This window comes from Phoca vitulina, unplaced genomic scaffold, assembly GCF_004348235.1.
Source record: "Phoca vitulina isolate PV1807 unplaced genomic scaffold, GSC_HSeal_1.0 scaffold82, whole genome shotgun sequence".
Taxonomy (NCBI): domain Eukaryota; kingdom Metazoa; phylum Chordata; class Mammalia; order Carnivora; family Phocidae; genus Phoca; species Phoca vitulina.
In genome coordinates, this window is record NW_022589785.1 from 4239251 (window position 1) to 4254929 (window position 15679).

A 15679-nucleotide genomic window follows, 5' to 3' on the forward strand; every position below is an offset into this window, starting at 1 on the left:
TAATATTCTCTAGATCTATCCATGTTGTTGCAAATGGCAAGATTTTCTTATTTTGATAGACAAGAGGGGAAGATGGCAGCAGAGTAGGAGGACCCTAGGCTCACCTCGTCCCATAAATACAATTAGGTAACTATGAAATCATCTGAAATAGTCCAGACATTGATCTGAAGACTGGCAGAACAAACTCCACAACTAAAGGTAGAGAAGAGGCCACATCAAAGAAAACAGCACAGAGATGTGGCTTGGGAGAGAAATGGATTGTGGCCACTGCAGTGGTGAGGGAGCTGTGGTCAATGAGAAGGGTGAGAGACAGACTAGCATAGGAGTGCACAGGGATAACAAATCCCCATAGCAACTGGCTTGGAAAGCAAGAGGGCCCGAATTTCGTTGAGTTCTTGCAACCAGCGGGGCTTAAGCTGGAGTTTTAAAGGTCAGTTTGCTTGGCTTTGGGAAAGGTCAGAGGACATTGGGGCTGCTCTTGGAGAAAAGGCAAGGCAAACAGCCCACAGACGTACAGCATGGAAACAATGATCTGAAGAGCGCCTGGGGTACAGAGTAGGGAGGTTAGTTGCTCACCTTGGAGCATGTCCCAGAGAGGGAGCATTCACTGAGAGGCCCCTCCAGGAACAAAGGAACTGCTGGTGCCATTTCCCTTCCCCTCCCCTTGGCATCAGCACAGGGCCACCTACGGGAACCAGCACAGCACAGACACACCCTACCTAACTTGCTTACAAGCCCCGCACCCCCCATGCTCCAGAAGAATCACCCTTCCTAGTCACATTTGCAGTCCCAGTGCAGCAGGCCCCTCCTCAAGAAGACCAGCCTAAACCCCTGCCAACACCTTGTCTCCCGACCCTGGAGTTTTGTGATGCCCCAGTTCCAGTGGCAATGGCAACAATCTCATTTCACAAGCAGACCAGAGCACCAAAACGTACCACTCAGACCAGGGACCAAACACTGCCTACAACAGGCAAAGAGAGCCTCTGTAGACAACTGGCCTGAAGGATAAAGTGGCCAGGACACAACAGCAGAGTGCATGCAGCACATACTGGAGACACTCCCAGAAGTGCCAAGTACTGGGGAACAGGAAACACTACACCGCAGGACCTCTTTCTTCATAAAGCCATTACTCTCAAGAACAGGAGACATAGCTGACTTTCCTAACACACAGAAACAGGCATAAAGATTTAGACAAAATGAGAAGACAGAGGAATTTGTCCCAAATGAAATAGAACAAGGCCATGGCTAGAGATCTAAGTGAAACAGATATAAGTAACATGTCTGATGGAAAATTTAAAGCAATGATCACAAGGATACTTACTGGACTTGAGAAAAGAGAGAAGAATGGAGGCTATCAGTGAGATCATTAACACAGAGATAAGGAATAACACAGAGGAGATAAAAAGCTCAATAAATGAAATGAGAAACACACCTGATGGAATGGAAGCTTGGAAGAAGCAGAGGAACAAATTAATGACCAAGAAGACAGAGTAATGGAAAGTAATCAAGCTGAACAAAAGAGAGAAAAAAAGAATTATGCAAAACAAGAACAGACTTAGGGAACTCAGTGACTCCATCAAACATAATAACATTCAAATTATAAGAGACCTAGAAGAAGAGAAAAAAAAAAGGGGGCTAGAAAATTTATTTGAAGAAATAATAACTGAAAACTTCCCTAATTTGGGTAAGAAACAAATATCCAGATTCAGGAGGCACACAAACCCTCAGCAAAATCAACAAAAGTAGATCCAAACCAAGATATATTGTAATTAAAATGGCAAAATATAGTGATAAAGAAAAAATGTTACAAGCAGCAAAAGAAGACAGTTACATACAAAAGAAACCCCATAAGACTATCAGTAGATTTTTCAGCAGAAACTTTCCAAGCCAGAAAGGCATGGCATAATAAATTCAAAGTGCTGAAAGGGAAAAACATGCAGCCAAGAATACTCTATCCAACAAGGCTATCATTCAGAATAGGAGAGATAGAGTTTTCCAGACAAACAGAAACTAAAGGAGTTCATGACCATTAAACCAGCTCTATAAGAAATATTAAAGGGGATGCTATGAGTGGAAAGACCAAAAATGACAGTATGAAGGTAAGAAACACAAAAGCACTAAAAAGAAATATTTATTTATTTTTTTCTTAAAGATTTTTTTTTTATTTATTTGAGAGAGAGAAAGAGAGAGAGCATGCACACAAGCAGGGGGAGGGGCAGAGGGAGAGAGACAAGCAGACTCCTTGCTGAGCAGGGAGCCTGACTCAGGGCTCAATCCCAGGACCCCGGGATCATGACCTGAGCCAAAGGCAGACACTTAACCGACTGAGCCACCCAGGCACCCCTAAAAAAAAAATTTCTGTAAAAAAAAATTATTCAAGGAACTCACAAAATAAAAAGATGTAAAATGGGACACTATATATCTAAAATGTGAGGAGGACAGGAGTGAAGAATAGGTTCAAACTTAAACAACCATCAACTTAATATAGACTGCTAGATGCAGAAGATACGTACAAAACCTAATGGTAACCACAAATCAAAAACTACTAAAAAATACGAAAGAATAAAGAGAAAGAAATCCAAATATATCACTAAAGAAAACCAGCAAATCATGAAAAGAAAAAAGACATGAGAGAATCAGAGAAAATCTTTAGAAACAACCAGAAAACAAGTAATAAAATGGCAATAATACATATCTATCAATAATTACTTTGAATGTAAATGGACTAAATGCTCCAATCAAAAGACAAGAGTGACAGATTAAAAAAAAGAAGAAAAAGAAAAACAAGACCCATCTATATGCTGCCTACAAGAGACTCACTGTAGACCTAAAGACACCTGCAGATTGAAAGTGAGGGGAATGGAGAAACATGTGTCATACAAATATATGTCAAAAGAAAGCTGGGGTAACAATACTTATATCGGACAAAACAGACTTTAGAATAAAGACAAAAAGATGAAGAAAGGCACTATATCATAAGAAAGGGGTCAATCCGGGAAGCCTGGATGGCTTAGTCGTTGGGCATCTGCCTTTGGCTTAGGTCATGATCCCAGGGTCCTGGGATCAGCCCCACGTCAGGCTCCCTGCTCAATGGGGAGACTGCTTCTCCCTCTCCCACTCCCCCGCTGTGTTCCCTCTCTGCCTGTCTCTTTCTCTGTCAAATAAATAAAATCTTAAAAAAAAAAAAAAGGCAAAGAAAGGGGTCAATCCAACAAAAAGACATAACAATTGCAAATATTATGTACCCAACATGGGAGCACCCAAATACATAAAACCGTTAATAACAGAAAGAACTAATTGATAATAATACAACAACAGCAGAGAACTTTAACACTCCCCACACATCAATAGACAGACCATCTAAACAGAAAATCAGGGGCTCAGTTGGTTAAGCGTCTGCCTTTGGCTCAGGTCATGATCCTGGGGTCCTGGGATCGAGTTCCGCATCAGGCTCCCCCTGCTCTGCAGGGAGCCTGCTTCTCCCTCTCCCTCTGCTGCTCACCCTGCTTGTGCTCTCTCGCTGTCAAATGAATAAATAAAATCTTAAAAAAAAAAACAACAAGAAAACAATGGCTTTGAATGACACACTAGACCAGATAGATTTAACAGATAAATTCAGAATGTTCCCTCCTAAAACAGCAGAATACACATTCTTTTCAAGTGCACACAAAGCATTCTTCAGAACAGATCACATATTAGGCCACAAAACAGGCCCCAACAAATTCAAAAACATGGAAGTCATACCATGCATCTTTTCTGACCAAACACTATGAAACTAGAAGTCAACCACAAGAAAAAAATCTAGAAGGACCACAAATACATGGAGATTATAGCATGCTACTAAACAACTAATGAGTCATCCAGGAAATAAAAAAAGAAATAAAAAGTACATGGAAGCAAATGAAAATGAAAACACAACGGTTCAAAACCTTTGGAACCCAGCAAAATAGGTTCTAAGAGGGAAGTTTATTGCAATACAGGCCTACCTCAAGTAAGAAAAATCTCAAACAAACAAGAACAACAAATAAAACCAACAGAAGGAAGGAAATAATAAAGATCAGATCAGAAATAAATGATAAAGAGACTAAAAAACAATAGAACAGATCAATGAAACCAGGAGCTGGCTCTTTGGGGGAAAAAAAAATCTATAAAATTGATAAAACTCTAACCAGACTTACCAAGAAAAAAAAGAGAAAGGACCCAAATAAATAAAATCACAAATGAGAGAGGAGAATAACAGCATACACCAGAGAAATACAAACAATTATAATATTATGAAAAACTGTATGCCAACAAATTGGACAACCTAGAAGAAATAGATAAATTCCTAGAAACATATAACCTACCAAAACTGAAACAGGAACAAACAAAATTTGAACAGCCTGATTACCAGCAAAGAAACTGAATGAGTAATAAAAAAACTCCCAAGAAACAAAAGTCCAGGACCACACAGTTTCGCAGGTGAATTCTACCAAACATTTAAATAAGAGTTAATACATATTCTTCTCAAATTATTCCAAAAAAATAAAAAAGGAAGGAAAACTTCCAAATTCTTTCTATGAGGCCAGCATTACCCTGATACCAAAGCAGATAAAGAGACCACAAAAAAAGAACTACAGGCCAGTATCTCTGATGGACATAGATACAAAAATCCTCAACAAAATACTAGCAAACCAAATCCAACAATACATTTTAAAAAATCATTAAAAAAAAAAAAATTCACCACAATCAAGCAGGATTTATTCCTGGATTGCAAGGGTGGTTCAATATTTGGAAACCAATCAATGTGATACATCACATCAATAAAAGAAAGGATAAGAACCATATGATATTTCAATAGATGCAGAAAAAGCATTTGACAAAGTACAAGATTCATTCATGATAAAAATCCTCACCAAAGTACATTTAGAAGGAACATACCTCAACATAATAAAGGCCATATATTAAAAGTACACAACTAACATGATCTTTGATAGGGAAAAACTGAGAGCCTTTCCCTTAAGGAGAAGAACAGGTAAGGATGTCCACTCTCAACACTTTTACTCATCATAGTACTGGAAGTCCGAACCACAGCAATCAGACAACAGAAAGAAATAAAAGGCATTCAAATCAGTAAGAAAGAAGTAAAACTTTCACTATTTGTAGATGACATGATACTACACATAGAAAACCCAAATGACTCCACCAAAAAGCTGCTAGAACTGATACACAAATCCAGTAAAGTCACAGGATATAAAATCAATATACAGAAATCTGTTGCATTTCTATACCCCAATAATGAAGCAGCAGCAAGAGAAATTAAGGAATCAATCCCATTTACAACTGCACCAAAAACAGTAAGATACCCAGGAATAAATCTAACCAAAGAGGTGAAAGACCTGTACTCTGAAAACTATAAAGCACTGATGAAAGAGACTGAAGATGACATAAAGAAATGGAGAGACACTCCATGCTCATGGTTTGGAAGAACAAATATTGTTAAAGTGTCTATACTACCCAAAGCAATCTACAGATTTAATGAAATCCCTATCAAAATACCAAGAGCATTTTTCACAGAACTAAAACAAATAATCCTAAAGTTTGTATGGAACCAAAAGACCCCAAATAGCCAAAGCAATCTTTAAAAATAAAAGCAAAGCTGGAGGCATCACAATTCCAGACTTAAAGTTATATTACAAAGCTGTAATAATCAAAACAGTATGGTACTTGCACAAAAATAGACACATAGCTCAATGGAACAGAACAGAAAATCCAGAAATAAACCCACAGTTCTCGACTAGTTGTCTTGACAGTTGTCGAATCATCAACAAAGCAGGAAAGAATATCCAATGGAAAAAAGACGGTCTCTTCAACAAATGGTGGTGGGAAAACTGGACAGCCACATGCAAAAGAATGAAACTGGACCACTTTCTTACACCATACATGAAAGTGAATTCAAAATGGATTAAAGACCTAAATGTGAGACCTGAAACCATAAAAATCCTAGAAAAGAGCACAGGCAGTAATTTCTGTGACATCTGCCATAGCAACTTTTTTCTAGATAGGCCCCACAAGGGAAGGGAAACAAAAGCACAAATAAACTATTGGGATTACATCAAACTATAAAGCTGCTGCACAGTGAAGGAAACAATCAACAAAACTAAAAGGCAACCTACAGGGGTGCCGGGGTGGTTGTCGGTTGTGCAGCCGGATCTTGATTTTGGCTCAGGTCATGATCTCAGGGTGGTGAGATCAAGCCTCGAGTGGGCTCCGCACTCAGCAGGGAGTCTGCTTGAGATTCTCTTCCTCTCCCTCTGCCCCTCCCCCTGCTTGTGTGCTCTCTCTCTAAAATAAATAAATAAATCTTAAAAAAAAAAAGGCAACCTACAGAATGGGAGAAGATATTTGCAAATGACATATCTGATAAAGGGCTAGAATTCAAAATATATAAAGAACTAAAACTCAACACCTAAAAAACAAATAATCCAATTTAAAAATGGGCAGAAGACATGAACAAACATTTCACCAAAGAAAACATCCAGATGGCCAACAGATACATGAAAAGATATTCATCATAATTTACCATGGGGAGGGGTGCCTGGGTGGCTCAGTCAGTTAAGCATCTGCCTTTGGCTCAGGTCATGATCTCAGGGTCCTGGAATCAAGCCCCATGTTGGGCTCCCTGCTCAGCAAGGAGTCTGCTTTTTCCTCTCCCTCTGGCCCTCTCCCCTGCTCATGCGCACGCTCTCTCTCTCTCAAATAAATAAAATCTTTAAAAATAGTAATAATAACTTACCATCAGGGAAATGCAAATAAAAACTACAATAACATACCACCTCACACCTGTCAGAATGGATAAAATCAACAACACGAGAAACAACAGGTGTTGGCAAGGATGTGGAGAAAAAGAAACCCTCTTGTACTCTTGGTAGGAATGCAAACTGATGCAGCCACTGTGGAAAACATTACGGAGGTTCCTCAAAAAGTTAAAAATAGAACTACCCTATGATCCAGCAATACTGAGTATTTACCCAAAGAATACAAAAACACTAATTCAAGGGCATACATGCACTCCTATGTTTTTTGCAGCATTATTTACAAACTATGGAAACAGCTCAAGTATCCACTGATAGATGAACAGATAAGGAAGACTTGGTAATATATATACAATGGAATATTATTCAGCCATAAAAAAGAATGAAAATATTGCCATTTGCAACAACATGGATGAAGCTAGAGAGTATAATGCTAAGTGAAGTTAAGCCGGTCAGAGAAAGACAAATACCACATGATTTCACTCACATTTGGAATTTAAGAAACAAAACAAATGAGCAAAGTCAGGGGAGAGAGAGACAAACCAAGAAACAGACTCTTAACTATAGAGAACAAACTGATGCTTACCAGAGGGGAGGTGGATGGGGGGCATGGGTGAAATAGGTGATGAGGATTAAGGAGTGCACTTATTGTGATGAGCACCAGGCAATTAAAATAAAAACTTTATTTTTTAAAAAAGATTTTATTTGAGAGAGAGTGCGTGCATGGGTGGGGAGGGGCAGAGGGAGAGGGACAAGCAGACTCCCAGAGCTTGATCCCAGGCCCTGTGATCATGACCTGAGCCGAAGGCAGACCCTTAACTGAGCCACATAGGTGCCCCTAAAATAAAAACTTAAAAAAAATTTTTTTATTCTTTTCTCCACATACTCACCAACACCTGTTGTCTTTTTGATAATAGCCATTCTGATCCATGTGAGGTGATATCTCATTATGATTTTGATTTGCATTTCCTTGATGACTGGAGATGCTGAGTATCTTTTCATGTGTCTCATGGCCACCTGTATATTTTCTTTGGAAAATGCATATTCAGGAGGTTTCTTAATAGCCAAAAAGTGGAAACAAACCAAATGTCCATAAACTGATGAGCGGATAAACAAAATGTGGAATATCCATACAACAGAATATTATTCAGCCATAAAAAGAAATGAACTGATACATGCTATAACATGAATATCATACTTTAATTTTTATACTAAGTGAAAGAAGCCAGACACAAAAGGCTATATATTGTGTGATTCCATTTATGTGAAATATCCAGGATAGTCAAATCCATAGAGGCAAAAAGTAGATTAATTGTTGACAGGGGTTAGGGGAGGAAGAAATGGCAATTGACTGCTGAGCATGGGGTTTCTTTTTGGGGTGATAAAAATGTTCTGAAATTAGTGGTGATGATTACACCATTTTATAACTATACTAAAAGCCACTGATTTGTACACTTTAAAGTGGTGAATTTTATGTATATGTAAATAAAAGGTACATTTAAAAAACAGGACGTTTTTCTATATTTATGTATACTCTACTTGAATAAAAAGTTAACAAAAAAAAGATAGTGATTTCAAATTAGGATAAATGGAAAAATAATACTAACAACAGAAATAGAAATTTGCAATGCATCTTTTCAAAGATCAACCCCATTATGCATAATTTGAACACATATAGTACATCACTGGGATATCTGGGATTCTTCTAACAACATATGTGCATTCATTCAATGTGAGTTTATTGAGCATGTCCTATGTCTAGGCACTCTTCAACAAATAAAGGGGGAGAGATGTCCACAGATTATTGATAAGGTCATATTTTGAATTCTCCCAATGCATCTTACTATGGTAAATCTTTCTGTGTTGTGTACTAATGTGACCAAGGTTAATGTAGCCCCTGGAACATTTGAGAATATGGCTTTCACAGGAATCTGGCTTTCTGGGATAGTTTTCTTAGGTGTAAGTCATAGTAAACCTCTAAATGATGTCTTCTTGAAATTCTTTCTCCCTTCCATTTTTAAAAGCTATGTAGGTAATTTTCCTGTAATATCTTACTCACTTTCCAGTTGTTAAACTTTTTTCTTGGCAGAAAGGAATTGCTTTTTGTTTGTTTAATGAGGAGAGATATTAGAAAAGCCTGCCCTGGGGGCACCGGGCTGGCTCAGTCAGTAGAGCATGTGACTCTTGATCTCAGAGTCAGGAGTTTGAGCCCCACCTTGGGTATAGTGATTACTTAAAAAATAAATAAATAAAAAATAAGTAAATAAAGGGGCAATTATTAAAAAAAGAAAAGCCTGCCTCAGATGTCTTATATTTGCATTCAATTTGCACTAAGATCGTAAGTATTCTGAATCTTAAGTTATGGACCTTCTCAACCAGAGGTCATTAATACTTACACATTTATTATTGGGTTAGTATAAACTAAAAGAAGAAAAACGGCTCTCATAGGGCTGAGGCTACACTATGGTCTCATAGGAGTTCTAAACAATGTTTTTGGTAACTGTCATTTTCCAAACATCAAAATGTGTAGAAAGTAAAGGTCTTCAAAATAGAGGCTGTCAGTAACTGTGGTAAATTTTGAACGTCATCTCATCTCAGATCTCTGTGTGGATGTACCAAGTAACAATCATGGAAAGCCAGTTTATTTATTTATTTTTTTAATTATTTATTTGTCAGAGAGAGAGAGAGAGAGCACAAGCAGGCGAAATGGCAGTCAGAGGGATATGGAGAAGCAGACTCCCCACCGAGCAAGGAACCCGATGCGGGACTCAATCCCAGGACCCCGGGATCATGACCTGAGCCGAAGGCAGATGCCTAACCGACTGAGCCACCCAGGTGTCCCGGAAAGCCAGTTTAAAATCTATTTCATTTGAAACCTTTTCTATTAAATGATAAACATTAGGAGGCGTAACATCATTTTACATGTCACCAGAACTTCACAGTCAGCAGAAAAGAGAACCAAGTAGCCAAATGAGCATTTCTATAATGTTTCATAATTATTACCTTCCTTGACATCGTGTCTTAGGGCACTCAAGCAGGCAGCACTAATAGCCCCTGTCATTTCCTGTCATTAAACCCTAGGTTTTCCCCAGAAATATACAACCCACAAGGAGATTCTTCTGCCAGTTAGAAAAGATCAATTCAAAAGATGCAGAAATCAATATGTAACTCTGAATGGGCATGAAGGCCATAATAAATTGCCACCTACACATGGAATTATATTTTGTAGATTGACAGTGTGTGGGCAGAAGCAGCAGAAGCTTATGTTAAGACCTTATAGTTGGGCTTATTTTATACTGACCGGCTTATTTCATACTGACTGGCTTTTCTTTGGCTGCCAAAGAATGGATCACGTTCAAAAGCTAAAGCCAAGTTGGCAATCCTTTCTTTTTGCCTTTCTCTCTAAAAATTACCCTAAATAGGAGCGCCTGAGTGGCTCAGTCTCTTGAGCACCTGACTCTTGGTTTCAGCTAGGGTCATGATCTCAGGGTCTTGATATCAAGCCCTGAGTGGGGCTCTGCGCTCAGTGGGGAGTCTGCTAGAGATTCTCTCTCTCCCTCTCCCCCTTCTGCCCCTCCCTCCACCCCCCCCCCCCCCCCCCCCCCCAGCCCCCGCATGCATACGCACACACTCTCTCAAATAAATAAATCTTTTTAAAAAAATTAAAAAATAAAATAATTATCCTAAATAAGTTAGGCAATATAGCCAGTTTACACACAGAGGCCTGATTCAAAACTTCAGTTCTCTAAATCATTTTGCCTCTCTTCTCATTGATACTTAAAATTCTAGGACTCCAGAGTCACATTCATAAGCACATTTATAAATACCACTGACCGCCCCCCCCAAAACATACCACATGACTAGTATATGCCTCAATGGAGACCAGAATAAAATAACACCCTACTGTGGAAATGAGGGCTTGAAATAATGCAGCTGGCACTCTCCTCTTATCCATGAATGAGGCATTTGGGATTGCTAAGAAAACATTTAGCTTTCAGAAGCATGCTGCTACCAGGAATGGAAAGGATCTCACACCTCCTTTTCTTTCCTAATTCTAAAGTGGTGGGCAAAATGTCTACTTTTATTGGTTTGAAGTTGTCTAACCATTGCCAAAGAATAAGCAAAGCAAATTATATACACATGCTCTCCTCCTAAAATGCTACCTCCTTTGCGAAGCTGTCTTGATTTATTTAGAATGCATAGCTTTCTTCTCCACATTCTATCTTATAATTTATACCTCCACTGATATTTGCATTAATATTTTCTATATGAGTAATGTGTTTACAGGTATCCTCTTACTAAACTGTAAACTTCCACAGCTCAGAGACCAAATTATTATCTCTCTGGTCCCCAAAATGCCAAGCAGAGTACTTTATAAATGGCAGGTCCAAAATAAATGCTTGATGAATGAATAAATATGGTGGTGTTAGCTTTATGATGACTGGAAGTTACAATTTAAGAGTTCTAATAAAAGTTGAAAGTAAATAGGGTAAAGAAAGCACCCTTCTTTTCTCTGTATTTGGTATCATGATTGTGTACACTGAAGAGGGAAATGGATCTACAGATGTCCTCTTGAAAATACATTTTATATTCAATATGTCTATTTTTGACAACCTTCAAGTAAACTATCTTTTAGAGAAGACTTCCAAGCTTATACTGAACTTGATGAGGAAAGTTCCAATCAGTCAGACAAATGGTATCTACTTCCTGTGACGGAAGAGTGCCGTTAGATGCCTCAGGAAAAAACTGCAAAATCCTAACAGCTGAGAGCATGACGCTGCAAGACTCAACTAAACAGGTGCTGCCTATATAAAGCGATCAAGAATAGAAGAAGAAACCCTGAATTTAACTGAGAAGGAAAAATGGTCGTTAGTTCTCAAAAAACAAGGGTTTATGAGAGACTATGGACTCTGAAAAACAAACTGAGGGTTCTAGAGGGGAGAGGGGTGGGGGGATGGGTTAGCCCGGTGATGGGTATTAAGGGGGGCACGTTCTACATGGAGCACTGGGTGTTATACGCAAACAATGAATCATGGAACACTATATCAAAAACTAATGATGTAATGTATGGTGATTAACATAACATAATAAACAAACAAACAAAAAAAACAAGAGTTTAACTAGGGACTGATTTATGAGGATTGACAATTGTTTCAGGTATACAGAGTAAGAGGTAGCATATGTGTCTAAAGAGAGAAAGGCAATGAAAGTCATCTCAAATAAAATTCCCCTCACCCACTCTATTTTAATTTGTTTTGCATGTTATTTTACTATTGGATACAGGGTTTGGCCAAACTTTAACAACTAGTTATTTGGAAATTTCTACACAATGATCAATTTCTCCCACAATGTACATTTTTTCCTTCCAAAACAAACAAGATACTTTGCTCTGACAGGGACAATTTCCAGTCTCTTATTGAAAGGTACAAGAGAAGATGGGTAATTGAATATCATACAGCACTTTTGAGTTCATTAGGCCATTATCCCCTGGGGTAGATTTAATCAAAAGATGAAGAGTACAAGCTCAAAAGCTTTTAGTTGACAAGAAGCAAGTCTTTGGCTTGGGATTTTTGTGTTTGAGTTGTAAGTCAGCTTCACAGAAAAGTAATCAGAAACTACACTGGCCAGAGATTAGAAAAGAGCCTTGAAATGAAAGGTGTGAGACCATGGGTTCTACTTGTGACTTGGTCTCTTAACAAGCGTAAGGACCGTGCACGAATTACTTAAAATTCTCATCTGCAAAGTAAGGGACTAGACTAATAATTTCTAAAGCCCCCTGTGGCACTATCAATTTTTCATTGTCTAATATTGTTCCTTAAGTCATAGACTGGTTCATTCAACTACACGAATACCTTCAATGAACATAATAAAGGACAGTTTCTGCCCTCAAGGAGTGGATAAATCAGTGGGAAAAGTGAACACTTTACCCATAGCTTCTAGGTGCTCATTCATCTAGTTCTAAAGTTCTAAACAAAGGTCACCAAGGAGTAGGAGAAACTCCACAGAAGCTCTTAGGAGGAAGAGAGGAATTTATTGTTTCAGTCCACCAATGTTTACTAAGTGATCCCTGTGTACCAGGCACTGTGCTGGGCACTGAGGATCCTGGAGTGACCCAGAAAGATCAGGCCTCTAATAAAGCTTACTTGCATTCTCGGTGGTGAAGAAAAAGAGATTAACAAATAAATGAAATCCAGATTGTTATGTTTTAGGAAGGAAAACAATAGTAATGAGAGACAATAACTATAACAATAGTAATAAGAGACAGTAACTGTGTGTGCAGGGTGGGGTGGGATGAACTTTCATTAGCATATGGTTGAGGAGACAGCGAAGCTGAGACTTGAGGACAGATGAGAATGAGGACAGCCAGCATGGAGGGACCCTCCAGAGGGAAGTGGGTAAATACTGATGACGAAAGGGCTGGAGCAGAGAGACCATCTGCCAGGCCGGACCTTAAAGAGCAATTACTTCTGGAAAGTTTAGGATTAAAGCAGTCATTCTCAACCAAGGGCGATTTTGCCCCTCAGGGGACACCTGACTACATCTGGAGACATTTTGGGTTGTCACAATTTGGCAAGGAGAGTACCACTACGGAGATTGAGAAAACCTGCACTAAAGAACTATCACAGCCGAAATTATGGTTTTCGTCATTATGTTATTAACTCATATTTTTACCAACTTGGATCTTTTTTCCTTTACAGCAGAAACAAAAACAGGTTTCAAGTGGCCCCATGCTTCATCCACTCTCTAAGAAATCCCATCGCAGAGGTTCAAGGGACTCCGCGAACCTCTGAAAAGCTCCACGAGGTAGTGAATTTGTCCCTCAACGCGCGGGAAAGGATCTGAGGAAACCCACCACCCAACTGCTCACGGGGGTCACCCCTACGGAAGGGACTGCGACTAGGGGCAGTGGAAGAGGAGAACAAACTCAGGTTTCATTTGCGTAATTACAAACCGATGTTCAAAGTAATGCAAAGTGGGGTCCATGCTAGGGAAGAAGTGGAGATGCCTCAAGGATTAAAACCTCTGTCTCTGGATCTCTAGCTCTCGCTGCAGGCTTCCGCACTGACACCCGTCCCCCAAAGCTCTAGATGCTTCTCCCCGATGCCGCCCTGCGCTGGCCTCAGACCTCTCTGCCCCACCCCTTCGCCCCGGTCCCGGTCCCAGGCTCTCACCTGGCCCCGCCCGCGTTGACCCCAGGCCCCTCCAGGCCCGCGAGGACCTCCCGCCGCCGCCTCACCTTGGGCCTTCAGGCGTCTCCTCAGCAAGCCCCGCGGCAGGCTGTCCTCGACGTACGGGTTGCCCAGGCGGAGCGGAAGGCCCCGTCGGGGTCTGTGGGCGGCGCCGCGAGCCCGGCGCGGGTCCCTCAGGCCGGGGAGCGCGGGGCCAACCCTTGGAAGGGCGAGAAAGGCGGCAGTAGAAACGCTGCGCGGGCGACCCGAGGGCATGTGGCCTGGGAACCAGGGTGAAAGAGGCGGGGCGCAGAGGACGCCGACGCTGAGAGGGCCGGGCCCGTCAGGGGTCCGTTAGCGGCCGCTCGCCCCTTTTTGCATATTCATGAAGCCGAACGGGGCGGACCGCCCAGGCAGGCAGTGGAGAGGTCGTGAATTATTCATGAGGAGGCGTCTCGTCCCGCCCAAAAAGGCCTGTTGACTATTCATGAGCCTGAGAGGGTTTGGGCTGGAAAAGGCCGTTGGGTACCCACCCTTCCGGGAGAGGCGTCGACGAGCTGAGGTGAGGGCCGTCCGGACGCAAGGTCTCCGGAGAAAGAGGGCGCTTGAACATCGTCAGTTTCCTAAGCTTAGGTTAATTTTTTTTCTTTCCTTTTCCTAGAGGCTTTAAATTTGATCGGAAAGTATTTCGCTGAGGTACTCTGAGGGGAAAGGGGAAGGCGGGGGCTGAGGAAAAAGACAAAGGGAAGCTTCTAGATTGCACCCCACCCCCTCCCTCTACTCCCGCCCTCAGCGTTCGATTTTGAAAATTTTCACATATAACAGGAAAAAAAGAAAAAAAAAAAAAGGGTGGAGAGAATTGTAGTGGGAACACCCGCATTCCCGCTATCAAAGGTAGCTCTTGAATTCAGATTTCTGTGGGAAAGAAGGAATGAGTCTTGGTGAGGAAGCAACAGCGTAATTAGCGGCCAAGCAGAGGGTCAGGCCAACGACTTCTGTGTATTGCTGGGGGTCGGAAGTGGAGCTTTGGGGGTGATCCTGGCTAGGTCAGGTTTTCTCCAGTCATGGAGGTGTTTTGCCAGAATCAATGCCTGGCGCAGACCAAGCGGTGACAAGAGCTGGGGATGGGTCCCCACGGAATGACCTCGGCTCCTTTGCTACCTTTTCCAGGACGTGCCGTTTAATCTCCATGGACTTTAGTTCCCCAAACAGTACAGGGGGAGAAAGTGCCTTGGAAACGCAAGATTAGCCAATCACCGACATGTGTTCAGGTGTGCAGAGCATGGGACGGGGGTGTGCAGTACACCGTGCACTTGGCTGGTGAAAACGAAGATAAAGCACGGTTCTTGCCCCTAAAGGAGTTTTTGATTTAATTAGGCTGAGTCCAATTTCTCCCCCATTGGATCGTCAGTCTCTTGAGATGTGAGCAGTGTTTTACATCTTTGCAATCCTACATGATGCCTGGCACATTGTAGTCACCTAGTAAATGTTGAATGAATAAATAATTGAAGTAGCCCGAAGAAGATATTAAAAAAACCAAAAGAGCATGAACAAATATCCAGTTAATATAGTGGAAACCATTTACTCTGAGTGAGCGTGGAGAAAGGGAATTATCAGAGCCAAATGGGATTTGTTAAAATGGTGAATAATAACTTATGGAAGCAAACTCTGTGAAGCCTCTGAGTAACGGGGTGACCTTTGACAAACCAAGTTCTT

At 40.8% G+C, this 15679-nt stretch overlaps 1 protein-coding gene and 1 long non-coding RNA gene across 7 annotated transcripts in view; one reads left to right on the plus strand and one right to left on the minus strand.

Annotated features, from left to right (window-relative positions):
* The window catches only part of LOC116626074, a 93270-nt gene extending 78948 nt beyond the window's left edge, over nt 1-14322 (minus strand). For both annotated transcript variants that reach the window (XR_004298163.1, XR_004298162.1), the window contains exon 1: nt 14032-14322. This is a non-coding gene — a long non-coding RNA (uncharacterized LOC116626074). The remainder of the gene's footprint in view (nt 1-14031) is intronic.
* Nucleotides 14323-14463: 141 nt separating this feature from the next.
* The window catches only part of HORMAD2 (HORMA domain containing 2), a 91255-nt gene continuing 90039 nt past the window's right edge, over nt 14464-15679 (plus strand). For 3 of the 5 annotated variants that reach the window (XM_032395160.1, XM_032395164.1, XM_032395162.1), the window contains exon 1: nt 14481-14596. The gene's annotated coding sequence lies outside the window, so the exon portion shown is untranslated. Of the gene's footprint in view, nt 14597-15679 lie in introns of all 5 variants that reach the window. The other 2 variants (XM_032395161.1, XM_032395163.1) reach the window with 2 other exon arrangements.